Genomic DNA, 10,025 nt, shown 5'->3' on the forward strand with positions numbered 1-10,025 from the left:
TACAGGGCATTTAGGATGTTACTTTCTTTGGAATCCTAGATCGTGCGATAGAGCTGTGCTATTAGGATGATTCTGATCTGACTCGTTCTTGTGTTTGCAGTGATGCCTCCGAAAAAGACAACAGCGGCCCAGAAGGGCAAAGCGAGGATGAGAGAGACTAGTCAGGCACAGCGATCTACCCGGGCTCGTGTTTATGATTTGCCTGAGGTTGTGCCTCATTCTGAGGGGTCTGCTACACCCCCACTAGTACAGCCTGGAGCAGGACCTTCAGCAGCTCCAGAGGTCTGTGTACCCGCTCCCGAGACTCCAGCTCCTCAGCCGGGGGCAGAGGATAGGACCCTGAGGGAGGCTGTACAGTTGTTGACTACATTGGTGGCAGGACAGGCTCGCAGACGCGGGCGGAGGGACGATGATGATGATGACAGGCGGGACAACCTGAGAGTTCGGGAGTTTTTATTATGTGGCCCTCCAGAGTTTTTCGGGTCTAAGCCCGACGAGGACCCCCATGACTTTATTCGGGGGATGCGGCGCTCACTGGACTTGGTAAGGGCTTCAGAGACCGAGTCGGTCGAGCTGGCTTCGCACAGACTTTGAGATGTTGCCATTCACTGGTACGAGACTTGGGAGTTATCTAGGGGTGAAGGCGCTCCTCCAGCTACGTAGGATCAGTTTGTGACAGCATTCACCCGCCACTTTCTGCCCCCAGAGTTACGGCGGGCGCGGGCTGACCGATTTTTACATCTGCAGCAGAGGGGTCGGAGTGTTCGCGAGTATAATCTTGAGTTTGATTCTCTGGCCCGATATGCACCGGCCGTGGTAGCAGATATGTCCGATCGGATGCACAGATATGTTATGGGATTGGATCGGTATTTGATTGACGGCTGTATGGCGGTGTCATTACAGACAGATATGGACATTGCCCGACTTCAGGCCTATGCGATGGGTATGGAGGACCGTCACAGGTCTGATCATTCTGGTAGAGATCGGGATAGGAGGCCGCCCAAGAGGGCTAGGTCCGCAGGTTATTCCGAGGATTCCCGAGGCGGACAGCCTCAGCAGCAGCAGTCAGGCAGACAGCTACCTCCGTCCGGCCGGGGTACTCAGTCAGGCAGCCGGAGATTTGACAGTGCGGGACCGTCTGGGGCCGGTCAGAGCTCCAGAGCGGCAGGTTCACAGATGACTAGAGGTCCCAGCCAGACCAGACCACCTAGGCCCCGTTGTTCTCATTGCGGGAAGTCTCATCCTGGGGAGTGTTATCGAGCTACTGGAGCTTGTTTTTCGTGCGGTGGTCAGGGCCATTTTATGAGAGATTGTCCGTTGGCCAGCGGTTCTGGTAGTGTGGCTCAGCCGACAGGGTCAGCCGCCGGTTCATCATCTGCTCCATCTGTTGCACGCCTTGCAGGGCGAGGTGCGCCGACACCGGCGGGACGCGGTCGAGGCCGCGGTGACGTTTCAGGTTCTAGCGGTCCCTCGAACCGCATATATGCTTTGGCCAGCCGCCAGGATCAGGAGGCTTCGCCAAACGTCGTCACAGGTACATTACTGGTTTTCTCCAGATCTGTATATGCATTGATTGACCCTGGTTCTACTTTATCATATATTTCCCCGCTCGTTGCTAGTAAAATTGGGATAGTGTCTGAGCCTATAGAGCCATTTGAGGTAGCTACGCCGGTTGGGGATTTTATTGTAGCGAGATAGATCTATAAGGATTGTTCTGTGACCATTTATGATCATAGCACTAAGGCTGATTTGGTAGAGTTAGACATGCTTGAGTTTGACGTCAATATGGGTATGGACTGGTTGTCTTCTTGTTATGCTAATGTTGACTGCCAGAAAAAGGTAGTCCGTTTTCAGTTTCCAGGGGAACCAGTTATAGAGTGGTTCGGATCCACAGCATCGCCGAGGGGTAAGTTTATTTCATACCTCAAGGCTAAGAAGATGATCCAGAAGGGTTATATCTATCATTTGGTTCGTGTGCACGATACTGCAGCGGAGATACCTACCCTTCAGTCCGTTCCGGTCGTCAGTGAGTTTCCAGATGTATTTCCTGACGAGCTTCCTAGCCTTCCGCCTGAGCGGGAGATTGATTTTACTATAGAGTTGATGCCGGATACGCAGCCTATATCTATTCCCCCGTACAGGATGGCACCGACTGAGTTGAAAGAGTTGAAGGAACAGCTGAAAGATTTGTTGGATAAGGGCTTTATCAGACCCAGCACATCACCCTGGGGAGCGCCGGTATTGTTTCTTAGAAAGAAAGATGGGTCACTGCGGATGTGTATCGACTACCGGCAGCTAAATAAGGTGACTATAAAGAATAAATATCCCCTCCCCCGGATTGATGACTTGTTTGATCAGCTGCAGGGTGCTAAATATTTTTTGAAGGTAGATCTGCGCTCAGGTTATCATCAGGTGCGAGTGCGGGAGTCAGATATCCCGAAGACTGCTTTCAGGACCCGGTACGGGCACTATGAGTTCAGAGTTATGTCTTTCGGGCTGACTAATGCTCCAGCGGTATTTATGGATCTGATGAATCGGGTATTTCGGCCTTTTCTGGACATGTTTGTTATTGTGTTTATTGATGATATTCTGATTTACTCGCGATCAGCTGAGGAGCATTCAGATCATTTGAGGACGGTACTTGGTATTCTTCGTCAACAGAAGTTATACGCTAAATTCTCCAAATGTGAATTCTGGTTAACTTCTGTGGCATTCTTGGGCCATATTGTCGGTGCAGACGGTATTCGGGTCGATACGCAGAAGATTGAGGCTGTACAGAATTGGCCCAGGCCTACTACACCGACCGAGGTTCCCAGTTTACGGCAAATTTCTGGAGGTCATTCCAGGAGGGATTAGGGACTCAGGTGAGCCTCAGTACAGCTTTTCATCCTCAGTCCGACGGGCAGGCCGAGCGCACTATTCAGACACTAGAAGATATGTTGCGGGCCTGCGTTATTGATTTCAGGGGCAGCTGGGATGATCATTTGCCGCTTATTGAGTTTGCCTATAATAATAGTTATCACTCCAGCATTCAGATGGCACCGTATGAAGCCCTTTACGGCAGAAAATGCAGATCTCCTATTGGTTGGTTTGACGTGGGCGAGACTAAGCTGATTGGGCCAGATGTGATCCAGGAAGCTGTAGATAAGGTAAAGCTTATTCGAGAACGATTATTGGCTGCTCAGAGTCGACAGAAAGCTTATGCAGATAGACGACGTCGACCGTTAGAGTTCCAGATTGGCGACTGGGTGTTCCTGAAGGTGTCGCCCATGAAGGGTGTCATGAGATTCGGTAGAAAGGGTAAGTTGAGCCCCCGGTACATTGGGCCGTATCAGATCGTTCCAAAGATAGGCGAGGTCGCCTATGAGCTAGACTTACCATCCGACTTGGAGGCCATACACCCGGTGTTTCATGTGTCTATGTTGCGAAAATGTATTGGTGATCCTTCCAGGATATTCCCAGTTGATGACATTCAGGTGACGGAGCAATTATCTTATGACGAGCAGCCTGTATCTATTCTGGATCGACAGGTGCGGAGACTACGCACTAAAGAAGTGCCCTCCGTCAAAGTCCTGTGGCGCAACAATAATCGGGAGGAGATGACTTGGGAGGCGGAGGACGAGATGAAAAGGAAATACCCTCACTTGTTCCCGACATCCACAGGTAATCTAAACCTTTCAGTTTGTTATGTTGGTTGATAAAAATAATTTTGTATGCCACTAATAATAAAGAACTCCCCCGCCTTGGTCATAAGACTTTATAAGGTTAATTTAACATTCGGGGACGAATGTTCTTAAGGGGGGGAGAATGTTATGTTCCGTGTTTTCGTATAATTGGAAATCGAGAAATAATTAAGACTTGTGTGTTATGAGGAAATATTTTGATTCTAGTTGACATGACTATGTTGGTTATGAAATCATTAATGTTAAGACATCGGGGAAGGCCGAGGGTAAATTTGGAATTTCGGAAATTAGTTTCGGGAATTACAAAACGGGACTTTTAACGAATTGGTCCAAGAAAAATTAGAACAAATTGAGGCCCAAAGTCTTGAAGGGAGCCGGCCAAGACATGGCCCAAAACCCATTTTTAATGGTCATGTGTTATGCATGTGACCATGTAGAAGATATATATCAAGATTGGCCTTTGGAATTATCAAGAAAAAGATCACAATTCAACTTTGAGCTAAAGATAGCTCTCGGCCGAACCCTTTGGAAAAGATTTTTTTTTTCTAGCCTCCAATCTTGATCTAAAAATCTTGTCCTTCTTGTGTTGTAGTAAGTTCAAGGCGCTCTCCGACGTGATACAATTAGTTTGGTGAAAGAGCGGCGTTTGCGGCAAGTCGGAATTTCAAGAAAAAGGTAAGATTTCTATGTTTTTATGTTAGGGAATGGATATATATGTTATAGTGATTAAAGTGGCATGAAGATTATGGAATTTTGTGGTGTTTGTGAATGGCGTGTGTGTGTATAGGGGGTGTGTTTGGCCGTGAGCCATGATAGTGTGGAAGGGAGGTGAATTTGATTTTGTTTAGTTTGTTTAGTGCGTCGTTGTGACATTTATGACGTGAATGATCGTTTAATGAATTGAATTGGTGTTGGAAAATGATTTCGGAACATTATGGGAAAGTGTATACGTTTGGTATAATTGTGGATATCATTGTATATCTATGATGCTAAAGACTTTAAATATGACTTATGGTTGATGTTAATGAATTTGGAGTGAAACAATGAGAGTTAGAACGTTCGTCGTAATTTTGATGTTTTGAATGAAATATGGAAAGTAATGAATTTCGGGAAACTTTGTATATGGTTTGGAATATATTTGGGGTGTGATTGAATAATCTTGTATGAGTGAATGAATACAATAATGTGGATATAAGTTTGGAATTGTGAAGTTTGAATGAAAGATTGTCAACTTGTGTAGTAAGGTAGAACTTTGAAGCTAGAATGATTTGATTATGGTTTGTGTTGTTTGATGATGTTTGGGTTGTTGTTGTTGATGTATTTTAAGCCGAGCTAAGTCTCGGGGGTGTTAGATTTACAGGGGAAATGCTGCCGAAATTTCGGTAGACAAAAATCAAGTTAATGGAAATCTTAAACCTAAGAATCTCTAATTGGTAACTTTGACCATTTGCAGATTCTGGACGAAACGAGATTTGATTTTAAGGAAAGCATAAGACGTCCATAAGGTATGTAAAGCTTCCCACTTCTTCGGTTGGCATGTCTTAGTATGTTAGGTGAATATTGGAATCTCCGGAGCCTTTCTGCTCCTCGAAACCCGATCTACAAAACGACTACTATTCATTCAATTCAATTGAAGCCTAAAGGCTCTATTTTGGCTAGAATGCAACCAAATGTTCGAAACCTATCGAAATGTGATCGGGTCACTTTGAAATCATTATGTATGATCTTTTGGCCTTTAAATGTTCGTAAATTATGTTCGCCACCTCAATTTGACTCGAGGTGGGCCCGCTAACCCCGAGACGTCCTATTTGTCCTATTGGGCTCCCTTTTTGGATGAACTTCGATATGAGATCTTCGACCTTGAAACTTCCCTCTATAAAATATGTTTTGACTATTGTGATATGTTAAGTTTCGTTTGAGCCATACGTACCACTTTGGAAACCATTTGTGAGATAAACTTTCGTATGAACTAATCATTCGACTATTTTGGTTTACGAAATGACTTATGAGATTATTAAGTTTTGAAAGGCTATTTCGAAATATAAATTGCATTTGTTTGCTCACGACTCCGCTCGTGCCTTATTTTGACTTCGTTCACCGGTTCCCGGGCCGGTTATGATTCATGCGCCCTGTGATAATTCGGCCGTATGCTGTGTTACGGTTCCCGAGGCCTCGCCATAGGGCCGGGTTCCGTTTGGAGTTATGCTGTGATATGGCTAGTGATGCGATACGCTCACTTATGTTTGTGTTCGGGGATGTATGGAGATTCGAAACCTTCTGGTGTTATGCTATGTGTGGCGCCAGCGTCGGAGTGGCGACCACGTTCTCGAGCGTTTGCATGATTTCGTTTGCATTATGTATATGTATATGATTTGATACGGATTTTGACATACTGATTGGTACTCCCCTTTTGATATTCGGTTTGCTTTCAGTTTTGGCTCATATTTCTGTACTCCGTGCTTTACATACTCAGTACATATTTCGTACTGACCCCCTTTCTTCGGGGGCTGCGTTTCATGCCCGCAGGTACAGACATTGGTGATCCTCCGCTGTAGGCTTCACTCTCTACTATTTCGGAGTACTCCTTCTTGACTCGGAGTCCACTTTTGGTACAGACTTCTTTTGCTATGTATATATTCTGTACATTTGACTATTTGGGTACGGCGGGGCCCTGTCTCGCCATATGTCTTTGTTTTGGATTCGTAGAGGCCTGTAGTCATATATGTGGGGCGAGGGTCCTATGTGTGTTTGTTTGATTTTGTTTTCTGGTCTTACAGCGGTCAGTTTGTTATGATGGCCCTAAATGGCCCTTATGCTTATATTTGCACTTATGACCGGCGATGTCTATTCCGCCGCTCCGTTTGGATTCGATATGACATTTTGATTTGTGCGACCGCTTAAGACATATTTTGATATAACCTATGTTGATATGACTTTTATGAAATTCTGAAATACGTTCGGATTTGGTAAATAAATATGTGATTTGGTCTGGGTACCCAGGTACGGTGCCAGTCGCAGCCCACGGGGCTGGGTCGTGACACCAAGCTCACTCTCCGTTTCGTCGAAAATCTGCAAATGGTCACATTTACCAATTGTAAGTTATAGATGCTACAAATGCAGTTCAACTCATATTTGTCTACCGAAATTTCGGGAGCACTTCCCCTATACATATAGCACCCCCGAGAATTCAACTCGGCTCAAAATCATCTACAACAACCCAAACAACAACATCAACATCAACAACAAACATTAGAAACACAATATGGCACAACTAGTTCTACTTGCTGACATAATGCCATCACCTTCATTTCAACTTCAATTTCCAAACCAATTTCAATGATTTCACATTCATTATCAAACTAGATCATCACAACATAGTTTAGAAGCGTTTCATATCGTTTCCTCAAGTTATACACACGATATACATAATATACAAACTTTCTGCCAAAGTCATAATTCACTCAAAACTTCTAATCTTTGTCATACATATTCATAACACGTTTCCCATTTCCAAATTCGTCAATGATCATCATAATTAACAACCAAATAACTTCATTTTCCAAATGTCGGAAAATCATACTAAAGCGACGTAAGTTTCTACGTTCCATTTCAATACCAACTTATCTTATTTTACTTTCATTTACATTACAAGCATCACAATAACATAACTAACACACTAAACCACTTAATCCATTTCCATTCCAACTCTAACATACCACACGGCCATATGCTCTCTTTATCAACTTCAACTAAATTCATTCCATTTCCAATTCCAATATGCATTTCATCACAACTACAACTAGAATATAACCTAAATTCAATTCACCATAAACATACAATGTATATACACACACACGGCCATACCCTATATTCCATACCCACTTTGAAATCTTCCATTTTTCCATACAATCAACTCATTCCCACATACTACAACACAAACAAGACTTCATAACACAATAAATAGGGATGAATTCTTACCGTTTTCCCTAATCTTCTTCACTTGAGTATATAATCAATTTGATGAACCAAGGGCTCCTTCCTCCAAGACAACTACACCTAGTTGAGAAGGGACCTTGAATTAGTAGGAATTCAACAAGAGAAAATATTTTGGAGAAAGATTTTTGGTGGTTAATTTTCTATGGCCAACCCGAAACCCCCTTTTTTTTTTTGCTCTTTCTTTGCTTTGTTCTTTCTTGATGCTTCTACGAGATGAAGATGATATGTACACTATGGTCCCTTAGTTAATTTATCACATGGAATTTAATTAAGGGCCATGGGTTTGGGCCATTGATGGCCGGCCACCCCATCTCTTTTTTTGGGCCTCATTTCATTTCTCATTTTTGAGCCCAATTGGCTTGTATATCATATTTTGAAATTCCCGAACTAATTTTTCCGAAATTTCAAATTTGCCCTTAGCCTTCCTCGACCCTTCCACATTAATATTCTTTCATGTACAACTCTTATGTTAAATAAAATCAACTATAACCTTATTTCTTACAAGCCAAGATTATTTCCAATTTTTCCAAAGGTGTGAAAACACGGGATATAACATTTCCCAAGTCTTTGGCAGACTTCTAACAAGCTTTCTAACTTGTTGAGAGTTGGTATAAGTTACTCCAAGGGATTTGAGTTGTCCAATGATCTTGCTGAATCTTGTGAACATTGATTCGATGTTCTCATCGTCCTTCATCATAAAGGCTTCATAGTCGTGTCTTAGAGCATCAATTTTTGTTTCCCTTACTTTTGATGTTCCTTCATAGGTGACCTCAAGTTTATCCCACATTTCTTTGGCAGTGTCACAATTTGAAATTTTGCATACTCTTCTCCACTTACTGCACAGTAGAGCAAGGCTATTGCCCTGGCATTTATTTGTAGTGTCTCTTGTTGTTCTTTGGTAATGTCATGTGATTCTATATCAATTGTCGAAGTATCTGCGTCTTCCTTTTTTACAGTGCCGGCTCTTGGAATAGGTTTAGGTCCTTTCATAATCACAATCCAGGCCTGATAATCAGTTGACTGCACAAAGATTTTAAACCTTTCCTTCCAATGACAATAGTGTTCACCATTGAAGTATGGTGGTCTTGTTGTGGAGTGCCCATCTTGTAATATTGCTCCAGGAATTTGATATCCAGCCATTTGCTCTTTTGTCACGTGCGGTTAAGCAAGTGAAAGTGAGACCTCGCTCTGATACAAATTGAAAGTGCAGGAGGGGGGGGGGGTGAATTGTAAATTTTTCGATCTGTTAGTCCACTAGGTTGAATCGGTAGTCGACTGTTTGCTCCGAGAAGGCTAAATTAAAGTACAGAAGGTAAATGACACAGGTATTTTATACTGGTTCAGATTCAGTGTGAATCCTAGTACAGTCCCTTGGGTTGCAAGGGTATTCTCTACAGCTCTTTGTTAAAGGTTTGGTACATTGGAGGTTTGAATGGAGTTCCTACGTCTACACCCAAATCACTCTTAGTCTTTTTGATACAAAGCCTCACAAGCTATATTATAACTCTCCGTTCTTTTTTCTTACACTATAAATCAGTCAGACATATAATGTTTATGAAAAGTAAAGCAGAGCACTATGGTAATGAGACTAAGCATTCTGTTGTTTTTGTGAAGCAGCCCTTTTGTGGCTGTTCAGGCTCTTCACGCAGAGAAATCAACCCAAGGGATTTGATCCTTGGAAAAGGAATTAGTGATCCTATTTCCAAGAATAAGGCTGGAGCTATTTCTTCTTTCCTTGTGTGATGAGGCCGCATAAATCAGTCATCAAGATCGTTACATGCCCATAATATTCCTTCTTTATTGCGCAGATATCCTTTCCTTCCTTGAACTGATTTTGTACTGCTGGCGCGTATCTTGTCAGTCCCCACAATATTTATAATATCGCAGTATCCAATTGTAGGACTGGGAAGTTTTCACTGAGTTCAACTTGTGTAAGCCCATCTCGTCTGATTTCACTTTTGTAAGCCCATCTCGTCTGATCAGTTGACTTGTGCTTGCAAGCTCCCCCTGAACAGTTGAGTCTTGTAACCCCATCACGTTTGGGCTGCCTTGTGGGCTCTTTTGTTCCTTGTGCGATTCAGTTATTATAGCTGCACAAATAAAATTGTCATCATAAAAACTTGACACTAACAGAGACAACCAACTCATACCTAATATAACATCGAAATCTACCATGTCAAGAATCACCAAATTTAACCAAATACCATAGCCCATAAATGTAACCATATAAGACCGATAGACTCGATCTACCACAACAGAATCTCCGACCTAAGTGAGTCATGAATAGGCACGTCAAGAAGCTCACAAATCATATCTAAACCCATAGAGAAATATGTAGACACATAA

This window comes from Lycium barbarum, chromosome 10 (assembly GCF_019175385.1).
Source record: "Lycium barbarum isolate Lr01 chromosome 10, ASM1917538v2, whole genome shotgun sequence".
Taxonomy (NCBI): domain Eukaryota; kingdom Viridiplantae; phylum Streptophyta; class Magnoliopsida; order Solanales; family Solanaceae; genus Lycium; species Lycium barbarum.